This window comes from Oreochromis aureus, linkage group 7, assembly GCF_013358895.1.
Source record: "Oreochromis aureus strain Israel breed Guangdong linkage group 7, ZZ_aureus, whole genome shotgun sequence".
NCBI classification, from domain to species: Eukaryota; Metazoa; Chordata; class Actinopteri; order Cichliformes; family Cichlidae; genus Oreochromis; species Oreochromis aureus.
Genome location: NC_052948.1, coordinates 816529 through 827390, shown reverse-complemented (window position 1 = coordinate 827390; position 10862 = coordinate 816529).

Genomic DNA, 10862 nt, shown 5'->3' with positions numbered 1-10862 from the left:
CTTTCAGCAAAGTTTTCTCTGACAACACGACTGTGCGCCAAACCGAGTGTGTGACCAGCGTTTTCATTCATCACTGTGATGTTGGCAGTGACAGTGCAGATGACTGCAGTTAATTGTTGAGCAGCTTTACAGCCAACATCATACTATCCAGATTCAAAGTAATTATATGTATAAATCGAAAGTGAAATCTGCATTACTGCGTTATCCTAGCTTTGCATGAATGAAGATGTTATATTTTGGCACGATCTTCCTGCCTCTTCATCTCTCTCATTTAACAACAAGGATCAGGTTTTAAATTGGATGGAACTGGAGTGTGGATGTGGATGCGATGGAGTGCTGCGTTCCTGTTTCTTTCCTGTTCCTGAGAATAAATTGTTACACTTTTCTTACTGTATAAAAGTAGAAAAGAAAAAAACAACTTGTGCGGTACTTGCTGTATAAGTAAAAAGTGCATTATGATTATTTTACTGATGACATTATATGTGGGAGTCAAATAAGCTGTGACACAAACACAGAGCAGAAATATGGCTGAATGTGTCTGGTACTCTCCTCATGGTGCCTCCACCCCCTCTCCTCCAGCTGTGGCTGCGCTGCTGTGAGGAGCCCATCAACTCAGGAAGTAATGGACAACTGTCTTCACCTCATTACACCAGCCTACACACAGACTCTGATTGGACACTGTGTGTGTTTGAAGGCAGCGCACTGTTGATGCTCAAGTAGCTTAAATTCATATTTCTCGTGTCTTACTTTGAAGAATTATTCCAGCTTTCACAGAAATGTCTGCAGGAGAACATTTCTAAAGAGTTTGATTTAGCAGACTGTGCTTGATTTAAGTTTTCCTTTTAAAAAGCAGCATCCAGAGAACTGGCAGCTTACAGATACCTCAGATTATCTGTCATAACTGATGTCGTTTTTCATTTGTGTGGGTATCATTTATTAATAATACATTAAGCACATCACAAAAAGGACTTATTCTAATAACTGTGCAGTTTCATTATTTAATTGTGCATCATAATTCACAGTATCTTTTGATTGTAGTCCAGTAAAATAAAGCAGAGTTTGCAGTGTTTGTATGAACATTTTTCTAATTTGCTGCACTAATAAAAGTTCAGTTTGGGGTACATGCTTAACTTTCCTGAGATAAACATTTGTGCTAAATCCCAGTTTATGGTTTACAAACTGATGAGACGCCAGATGACAGAAACCTTATCATTAATTAAAATAAGAATAGTGCTGAAGCCTTTTGCTGTCAGATATCAAAGTCACTCTGGTTTGGTTCCGACCTATATTTAATTAGAGCTTAGTATATCTCTGGCATAAAAATAAATTATTTTAAATAAGCTGTCATTTTATTTAGAAAATCATTCTGCTTTAAACTTCTTTAGTTTGATGTGTATTTTGTGCTGTTTGAAACTGAGCCCGAGGCCTCGTCGTCACAGTCAAAAGGACATTATTGAATTCTGTTTGAAGGCTTCCTGCAGCTCAATAAATATCAATTAAAATATCAAAATAAATACTATTCAGTTACTACAAGCTATCACTCTGGTTGCTTTAAGTACAGCCACATGATTAAAAACTCACACATTTAAAAGCATTTACGCATAAATACAGAAAGCTTCACACTCACAGCTTTATTAGCAGTTATTCTCCTGCACACATTGATTTCATTTTTCCTTTTTTTTATGATTGATCATTTACATTGTTTTCTCGATTAATTAAAATCAAATGAGTTTGGCTTTAGTTTCAGTCACTAGTTTCTGGAGGTCACTGCTGAACTTGCTGGGCCAGCACATTAATGTCATGATCCTGAGTCCATGACTCAGTGATTTTGTGTTTGGTGTATCTATTGTTATTATTTTCATTATTATTTGTGGGCTGTTCTGGGATGGTTTGTGTTTTGGGATTTTAGATACTGGGTTTCTGGGTTTGTGCTCCCTCTGTTGGTCCCTGGTGTTAGTGTTCCCCTGTCTCGTCAGGTTAATCTGGTCCAGCTGTGTCTCCCACCTGTGTGTGATTTCCCAGTGTCCCTCTGTGTATTTATAGTGTGTGTTTGCCTCAGTTCCTTGTCGCATCGTCTGTTTTCATCCTCTGTGTCACCCTGCGTACTCTTCCTGCTGTCCTCCCTTCATGTTCAGGTTTTGGTTTAGTTTCTCCCAGTTTAGTTCACCCGTAGTTCTGTTTTGCCATCCCCACTTTATGTTTGGTATTCTTAATAAATCACCCTCACATCTGAATAAGTGCTGCATTTGAGTCCTCCTTCCACACATCACACGGCTGCTGCCCCAGTTGTGACAATTAATGCAAAAGCTGCAACAGACCTGCATACATGGAGTTTGTTTCTTGGGTGTTTTTATGGATATTATTGGTTTTACAACATGCTTTTTGTATCTAGTATTCAGTAGCTGACATGGTTAGCAGACACTGTAGTTTGAAGAGCGATGTGCCACAACAGCGCCCTGTGTATCGGCTCCGCCTCTGTCAGCCAATCAAATATGACATTGATACGTAAAAGACAATAAAAATGGGAAAACACAGAAACGTTGCGATCGTCTTCTCTACCTCGCTGTCCTTTAACAGCATTCCTCTTATTTGTGACCTCAGCCTTCACGCCCAGCCATCTGTCGCATCATTTGCAGTGTGTTTGCAACCAGGCTCTGGTCATTTAAGTAGAAAACAAGCACACAATTAAAACACTCTTCTCTTCCTCTGCCTCCTCTTTGATGTCTGCACAGTCCACCCCCCAACTTTCTTCGTTCCTTTTCCCCTCCCCACCCATCCACGTTCTCTGCTCCCTACTGGATATCAATCAGAATCTATCACCAGCACCTCTTCCTGCTGCCTTTGTGTCAGAATTCACAGGAACTTCATCAAATGGGAAACTGTTTCATTGTTACATTGGACCCTTACTGTGCGTGTGTGTGTGCGCGCGCGCGTGTGTGTGACAGAGACAAAGAATTAATGGAATGCACACACACCTCCTCACCACCCATCATCACATGACGGCACACACACACACACACACACAAAAACCCTGCTATCACCATCATCACTCACTCACTCACACACACACATTTATACACACATTAGGGTGTTAATTGTTGTGATAACACCTTCCAATAACAAGGCTCTAATTATCAACATGTTTGGCTGTCGGTGTGTGTATCTGGCACTTGTGTACAGATCATGGGGTGAGCGTGTTTGCATGTGTGCCAGTGTGAGGTGTGGCACCAGGGGAAGAAGGTTTGATGATTTTGAAATCTGCTGCTGCTGCGTCTGTGCGTGTGTGTGTCTGTGTGAGGGGGTCTACGCTCCCATGTACGGGGTGATGATGTCTCCGTCTCAGTCCACATTTGCATATGACGAGGCCTCTTTTGTTGTTTGGTTAATTGCAAATGAGAAATGACACCAACGCAGCACATGCATTACATTAAGAGCACATTAGAAGAAATTACCAGCTCCTTCTCACCGGAGTCATCCTCTCTGGCCTCAAGTGCAGGATTTAAAGAAAGGTGCCTACGTTTAAGGTGCTAAAGGTCCCAGAAGATAAATGCGGTGGGCTTTAAAAACATAACCTAGTAAGTACGAATATTTGAGATGGGGGTTTGGTATTCAACCAGTTGTCGCCTTAAGGATAAGTATGGATTTCTCTGCAGTCTTAGAGGCATTTTTGGGCATTGTTGCTCAATCTATCAATGCAACACAAGTTGCAATGCAGAAAGCTTCTAGTTCACGTTTATCAAAATGTATAAAAAGAATTGATATGTTCCTAAAACCCATTCTTGAAAAAATATAAACAGGTGTGCAGCATTTTTAGTGCCAGACTTCCTTCACTTTTTCATCAGGTACCTGCAGAAACACAGACCTACTGCAGACTAGCACCTCGCTTTATTCTAACCCGAGGCTGTCTTTGCCTCAGCCTGTATTCAGGCAGACATTAACCCTGTGTGCAGAAACGCAGCTCTCCACGACTATTGTGTCAATGCAAAATGTACTGTACTCTAGCAGAAGAAGCAAACAAAAAAACCCAGAAGAAGAAAATTCAGCTCTGTTAGAACACCAACAAACCAGTCCAATTTATTTCAGCTCACATTCATGTTCAGCATCTTCAGTGAGTTCTTCTCAGAGGGAGGGGGAATATGTGAAAACAGCTTGAAATGACCCTTCTTCCTGTTGTACATATGCAAATATCCTCTGCATGGGCGTAACTTTGTGCTGAACACTGGGGGGGGTCAAGATCACACGTATGTGAGAATGCTGTTTGTAGATTACAGCTCAGCATTCAACACCATCGTTCCCTCGAAGCTGGACAGGAAACTGCAGGATCTAGGACTGAGCAGCTCCTCTGCAGCTGGATCCTTAACTTCCTGTCTGACAGACGCCAAGTGGTCAGACTGGGCAGCATCACCTCATCCCCATCACACTGAACACTGGTGCTCCACAGGGGTGTGTACTGAGCCCTCTCCTGTACTCACTCTACACCCACGACTGCACGGCCACTAGAAACTCCAACATCATTGTGAAGTTTGCGGACGACACTACAGTGGTGGGTCTTATCACCAACGGTGATGAGACAGCCTACAGGGAGGAGGTCAGCGCCTGACCCACTGGTGTCAAGACAACCATCTCACCCTCAACGTCGCAAAAGACAAAGGAGTTGATAGTGGACTTCCGGAGGTGCAGGGAAGTACACACCCCCATCACCATCAACGGCGCCGCTGTGGAGAGAGTGAGCAGCTTCCGCTTCCTTGGTGTACATCTGGCTGAGGATCTTACGTGGTGGGTACACATAAACGAAACAGTGAAGAAGGCGCAGCAGCGCCTCTTCTCTCAGGAGACTGAAAAGATTCGGCATGAGCCCCCGCATCCTCAGGACCTTCTATCGCTGTGCCATTGAGAGCATCCTCACTGGATGCATCACCACCTGGTACGGCAACAGCACCGCTTACAACCGCAAAGCTCTCCAGAGAGTAGTGCGGTGCTCTGAACGGATAATTGGAGATGAGCTTCCCTCCCTCCAAGACATCTACAGGAAGCGGTGCCTGAGGAAAGCAGGGAGGATCATCAAGGACGCCAGTCACCCCAGCCACAAACTGTTCAGACTACTTCCATCAGGAAGGAGGTTCTGCAGCATCCGGTCCCGTACCAGCAGACTGAGAGACAGCTTTTTCCACCAGGCCATCAGACTGCTGAACACTTCATAGACACCTCACCCTCACTACTGGAACTTCAACATTATGCACTCCATACTGTACATTAATGCCACTGTTTTGCACATGTCCGACTACCAACCTCTGTATATTTTATATATCTTATTTTATTGTCTACTCTATCTCATTTGTAAAATATGTATATACACACTCACACACACACACACACATAGAAAAACATATTTAGTATACACATCCAGTAATGCATACACTCTTATATATTGTACGTATATTTATTACTTTCAGATTTAGCCATTCTTATATTTTTGCTTGTTTTACGTTATTGTATTTTTGCACAACTCTGTTGCTTGTGAAGCTCGCACACATGAATTTCACTCGCATGTACTGTACCAGTGTACCTGCACATGTGACGTGACAATAAAGGTGATTTGATTTGATCTCTGTCTAAATAAATAAATCTGGGTAAATTCCCAGATGATTAAATATGCAACTATTTTGCTGATAATAACTGAAATGAGTAAACAAAATCAACAGCCTATTTATGCAAGATAATTCATAATTTTATTGGGGGGGTTATATTGGCTCGGTCTGATTATTGGGGATGGGGTCATAACCCCCCTAACCCCCCTGGAAATTACGCCCCTGATACTGTGTATGCTGTAGAGCTAGAAGTATAACTAAAAGAAGACAGTAAATAATTTCACAAAAGTCAAACCCACTATACAGCACCGGCCTAAAGAGGCTGACTCTGTCTGGCTACCTGACAGAGTGCCTGGCTAACTGGAAGGCCAATTTGTTGGCTGTTTAGCTAGTAGGTATACTGAGTAGGCAGCTGCTTGGTTTTCTGGCTGGCTGACTGTTTCACTGGCTGCTGGGTTACTGAGTGGGCGGCTGGCTACTTGCCTGCCTGACTGGCTGGCTGTGTGCCTGCTTGGAAAGCTGGCAGTCTTACCCGTGTCCCAAGCCAAGCCCCTGCGCCCCACCAGATCTTAATTGGGTTAAGTTTGCCCGCCACAGATAACATTTCCTCTTTCTTCTGAGAGTATGGAAACAAAACAAAAAAAAAAAAACAGTCTGGCACTAATGACGCTCCTTAACGGGGCTCTTTTCTGTTTAGGTAGAGGGAAATTAGGAAGAAGGGGGTGGGTTCCCTGCAGAGGTTGATCAACGAGGGAAACACGGCATTGTTAGAAACGAAGCACTCAATGAGTACGAAGAAAGAAAAGAAAATGGAAGAAAGTCAATTTGGTTTGCATTTTAGTGCTGCCACTGTTTCTTTTTAACACTCCCCCATGACTGAAGGCACAAGAGATGGAGACATGTCATTGTATGTATGCATGCAGATTACACACACACACACACAGTTACTTTTTGTTCAAAACCAAACCAAAGAAATGCTTCCACTTTCGGCTGAACCAGGAAATTCAGCAGACAATAACAGTTTATATCCACATACAGAAAAAAAGGTCTGCACAGTTCACAATAATATTCTTCATTCTTCTACTAAAACATAACGTAATATAACTTGAAAAGCACGAGAATATTCTGTAAAAATACATCATTTAATTCATTCCAATATATATGAAATTATATATATGGGAAATATAAAGGGTGTATTCATATAAGACACCCCTGGGTTGTATTTATATAATAAAATACAACTTTCTCTTGTTAGAAAACTGTGTAAACCACTGCACTATGGAGCCATTCGGGTCCCACTGTGACGTCTCCACAGGTGCAGTATTCTCCTGAACAATAGATTTTGTCACTCTAAAAACCTCAACATCAGCCATTGTTCCGAGGAGAAGGATTGAAATCCTACAGTTTTTTCCACAAAGTCCCGTCTTTTTCAAACTGTTGCAACTCTTTCCTCTGTGTAGTCTTTGAACCTCTGAGCTTCTGTACTGATATGTCATTAAAATGGTGGTAAAGACTGACACGATCATCTACTCGTGTCTCCAACCCAGCAGTGGCAGCAGTGGCTCAACGCACGAGGTCGTAAAAATGAAGTGCACGAAGGTTTCGGGCAGTCATACGGCTCCACCCCCCCCCCCCCGTGAGCACTCCTGTATCACTAAAGTGACGACCTCTGGTTGCTAAAAGAAGGTTGATGGTGTGACGAGAAAATGGTCCCATTAATCATTTTATTTATGATCAGAATACCCCCCAAATCAATTTATAGTTTGTTACTTTCCATTTGAAGTCCTTTAATACAGCATTATGCTCATTTTATACACTGTATAATAATAAATAATAAAGCACTATTTCCTGAATTGAATCCTTTGTGATTCTCAGTTAGCTTCACCCCATGTTTGTTACACCCATTGTCCAGAAAGTAGACAATGTTAAAAATGCTCAACTCAAGCTGTTAAATAGACACTAGTGGGTGACGTCGCAGCAGCTACGTGCATCTTTTGCATACAGTTTATGTTTTCAACTCATACCTTCTCTCTTCCAGGTGGAGAACCACATCGTAGTCGCATCATAATCACATCGCAGTCACGATATTTTAAAGGAGACAAAAATACAAAAAATATTTAAAACACTGAGATTTCAGAAAATGTGCTCACTCTTCTGTTAGTCAGCTGATTATTACTCTATAACTGACATTAAGTTAGGTACAGTGGCATAAAGTGTAAGGCAGCAGAGAGGTAGCTTTGAGTTATTCTGATGAGTGACGAATGTAAGAAAGAGGAGGCAGGAGGCCTGAAGGACGGGTGAGGGAGAACACACAGGTGTGTTTCTGTGTGTATATAAATGTTGCTCATCTATGATATAGTCTGTAATCAATAAGCCTGTGGCCCACTGACTCCTCTCTCTCTGTCTCTGCTCTGGTGTGAAGTCCACGTCTTTGCTGCTCGTCACTTCCTGTGCTGAGAGGTGTGGGCAGGCAAATGTCATTACATTTGAATAGCACGGAGCTGCAGTCGACCTTCACTGTCTGCTCATGCATGAAAATGTTAACCACACTGTAATGAGACAGCAAAGAAGCGTCTGTCTATTGATCTATTTTCTTAACTCGATTTCAGGGCGGCGAGATGCTGCACGCACCCCACACAGGTTCCCAGTTCATCATGTTTTCTGTAGTGTTAGAGAAATTTGAATAGTGCATTAAACAGAAACAGACTTTGGGACTTGTTATTCTTTTTTTCAGCTCAGTGTTTCTGTCTGAAACAAGTCTCCTCGACCACTTTCAGTGACATCATGTGGCGTTACGAGCGAGAAAAACCTGAAACTGTGTGTTTACAGCTAATTCATATACCGACCTCATTGTTTGATACTTTGGTCATGTTTAATGTGAGCATCAACCAACACAAAGGTATATAAATGACAGAAGAATAATGAAAATGATAAAAATTTAAAGCCGTAACTGTCATGGTCCCTGTGCCTCCCCGGCCAGCCCAGTGTGGCCACAAGTGTTTGTTGTTTTTCTCTCTCTCTCTCTCTCTCCTACCTGTCTGCCTGGGCGGAGCTCTGATTGGGCTCCCACCCTTGGCCCACGCACCTGCAGCTGATCTCGAGTGATTTGCAGTTGATCTCTGGCTCTTCTTAAGGCTGGGGCTCTGAGCTATTCGTCGCTGGAATATTGAGTAACCCTCGTTTATCTGGACCCGCCCGTTTTGACTCCTGGACCCCGTGAGTGTGAGTGGCTTGACAAGGAGCGGAGCAAGTGTGAAGAAGTGTGTTTCCCCAGCCTATTGATCCCAGGGACCCTGGTGTCCCCCCCCCCTCCCTTGACGTGTACATAGCGCACCGGAGTGATTAATAAAGCATTGTTGAACCGTGCTACCTTAGTCTGTGCCGGAGTCCGTCCACCATCGTGACAGTAACAGAAAGTTCACCATCACTCCTGTATTTTCTCTCCATATAAACTCTGATACCTCCTCAAAGACCTTGGCACAGGAGACTGGGTGTAAATTAACAGGCTAAACAAATATTAAAAGTAATGTTGATCTTTCTTCTGTTTCCACACTGAATATTTAATGAGAAGCAACCGCAGGCTAAAGGTTCTCCCTTGTTTTCACCTTCCAATTGGATAATGAATGCAGCCTACACACACACACACACACACCACATGCTATCCCCCCCTGTGAGCTCACACAATTACAAACACACATATCAGGATTTGTGTGTGTAGCGTATGCAGCCACATATCAATTATACTGAAATAATGCAGAAGACTGCATTCTGTCCGTGCCACTACTGATTCTGTCTGCATAAAAATCCATTTAGACGGCACAGTGCACATACACACACTGTGCACGCGTGAAACCACGTGCACTTTTTACCTTTGGCATTGTGCACCAAGCACACATTAAGTTGAGACAAAAGAACACGGCTCAGTATTAGTATTTAAATCAGTTATGTGTCTAATTATTCCCTATAAAAATAGACGCTATCTAGGGCAAAAGCAACGAGATGGAACAGTGTTGTCTGCAGAGGGGAGACCTAGTGGAGCTGGCGAGAGTTCAACGTGGCAGAAGACAGGCAGTGAGTGAGACGGGGAGGCTGAGAATGATAAAGGAAGAGAGGGAGACAGTGTGCTTTAGGCCACATAAATACAACATGAACTCTATCTACTAGTGGCAGGCAAGCAAGCAGCACAACGATTCCGTGTTGGGGAGCAAGAGTGTGGAAGATGGTGCGCTCCTCACCTTGGCAGTCTCAGGCTTTGATTCCTGTGAGACGCAGAGTGGTGGACGGGACACCGAGTGTGTGAGAGCTCAACGCAAAGGGAGAGTTCACGCTGATGTGGAGACGGCGCCCTCAGCCTTTAGCGAGGTCTGCACTTAACTAATCATCATTTTTGCTACGGATGTATGAAATGTGAAAAAACTAGTGAATTAGAGAGAATTTTGGGTTTCACCAACTCTGTGGCATCGACGAACTCATTGGATTATTGGTTTGGGGTAATTTTGGGAAGAGGATTCAGCTGAATTTGACAGCCTGAGAAGCACTTGGGTTAAAAATTATAATCAGCCATGCTACCCTCCAGCTGCAATGTAAAGCCAACTTTCAACTACGCCCGTATTTCCCAGGGGCTGCTACAGTGGATTCATCCACATGTTGGATGTGACATATTAGATGCTGGATGGCCTTCCTGACACCATTTATCCAGACTTGGGGTTGGTACTTGGTACTAGGTTGGGTTCATGTCTCCACCCAGTCTGAAACTGGGAATTGAGCTTAGCAAACCACTGGGTGATTGATGGTGGCTACATCCATCTTTTATGTACAGTCTATGTGACAAATGCAGAAGGCAAACCTGACTCTCTGAGAACATGCGGGGTCCATGGAGCTGTAAAGACTGCTGACTGGCTTTGATTTGAACCTGTGAGCCTACGAGGTCGAGGAAAACACAGTTATCATCTCTTTTGTTGCCAACAGAGCAGCACCATTACAGACATTTCTCTATTTAATTAACCCTGTAATGCCCTTTGTATCATATTTGATACATGAGTTTCTGAGACCTCTGTCTCATCAACATGATCAATACTTGCCATAATTTCAAAATGTTATGGACAAAACTCTTTTTTTTTGTCTAAACATTGTTGTTAACAAAAAGTTGCCAAAATGCCCAATGCATCAAATGTGATACAAAAATATATAATAATATATAAAAAAGATATCATACACAACATGATACAGCAAAAACATTTTGTGGATTTTGTTATGAGGGTTAATAAACATCTC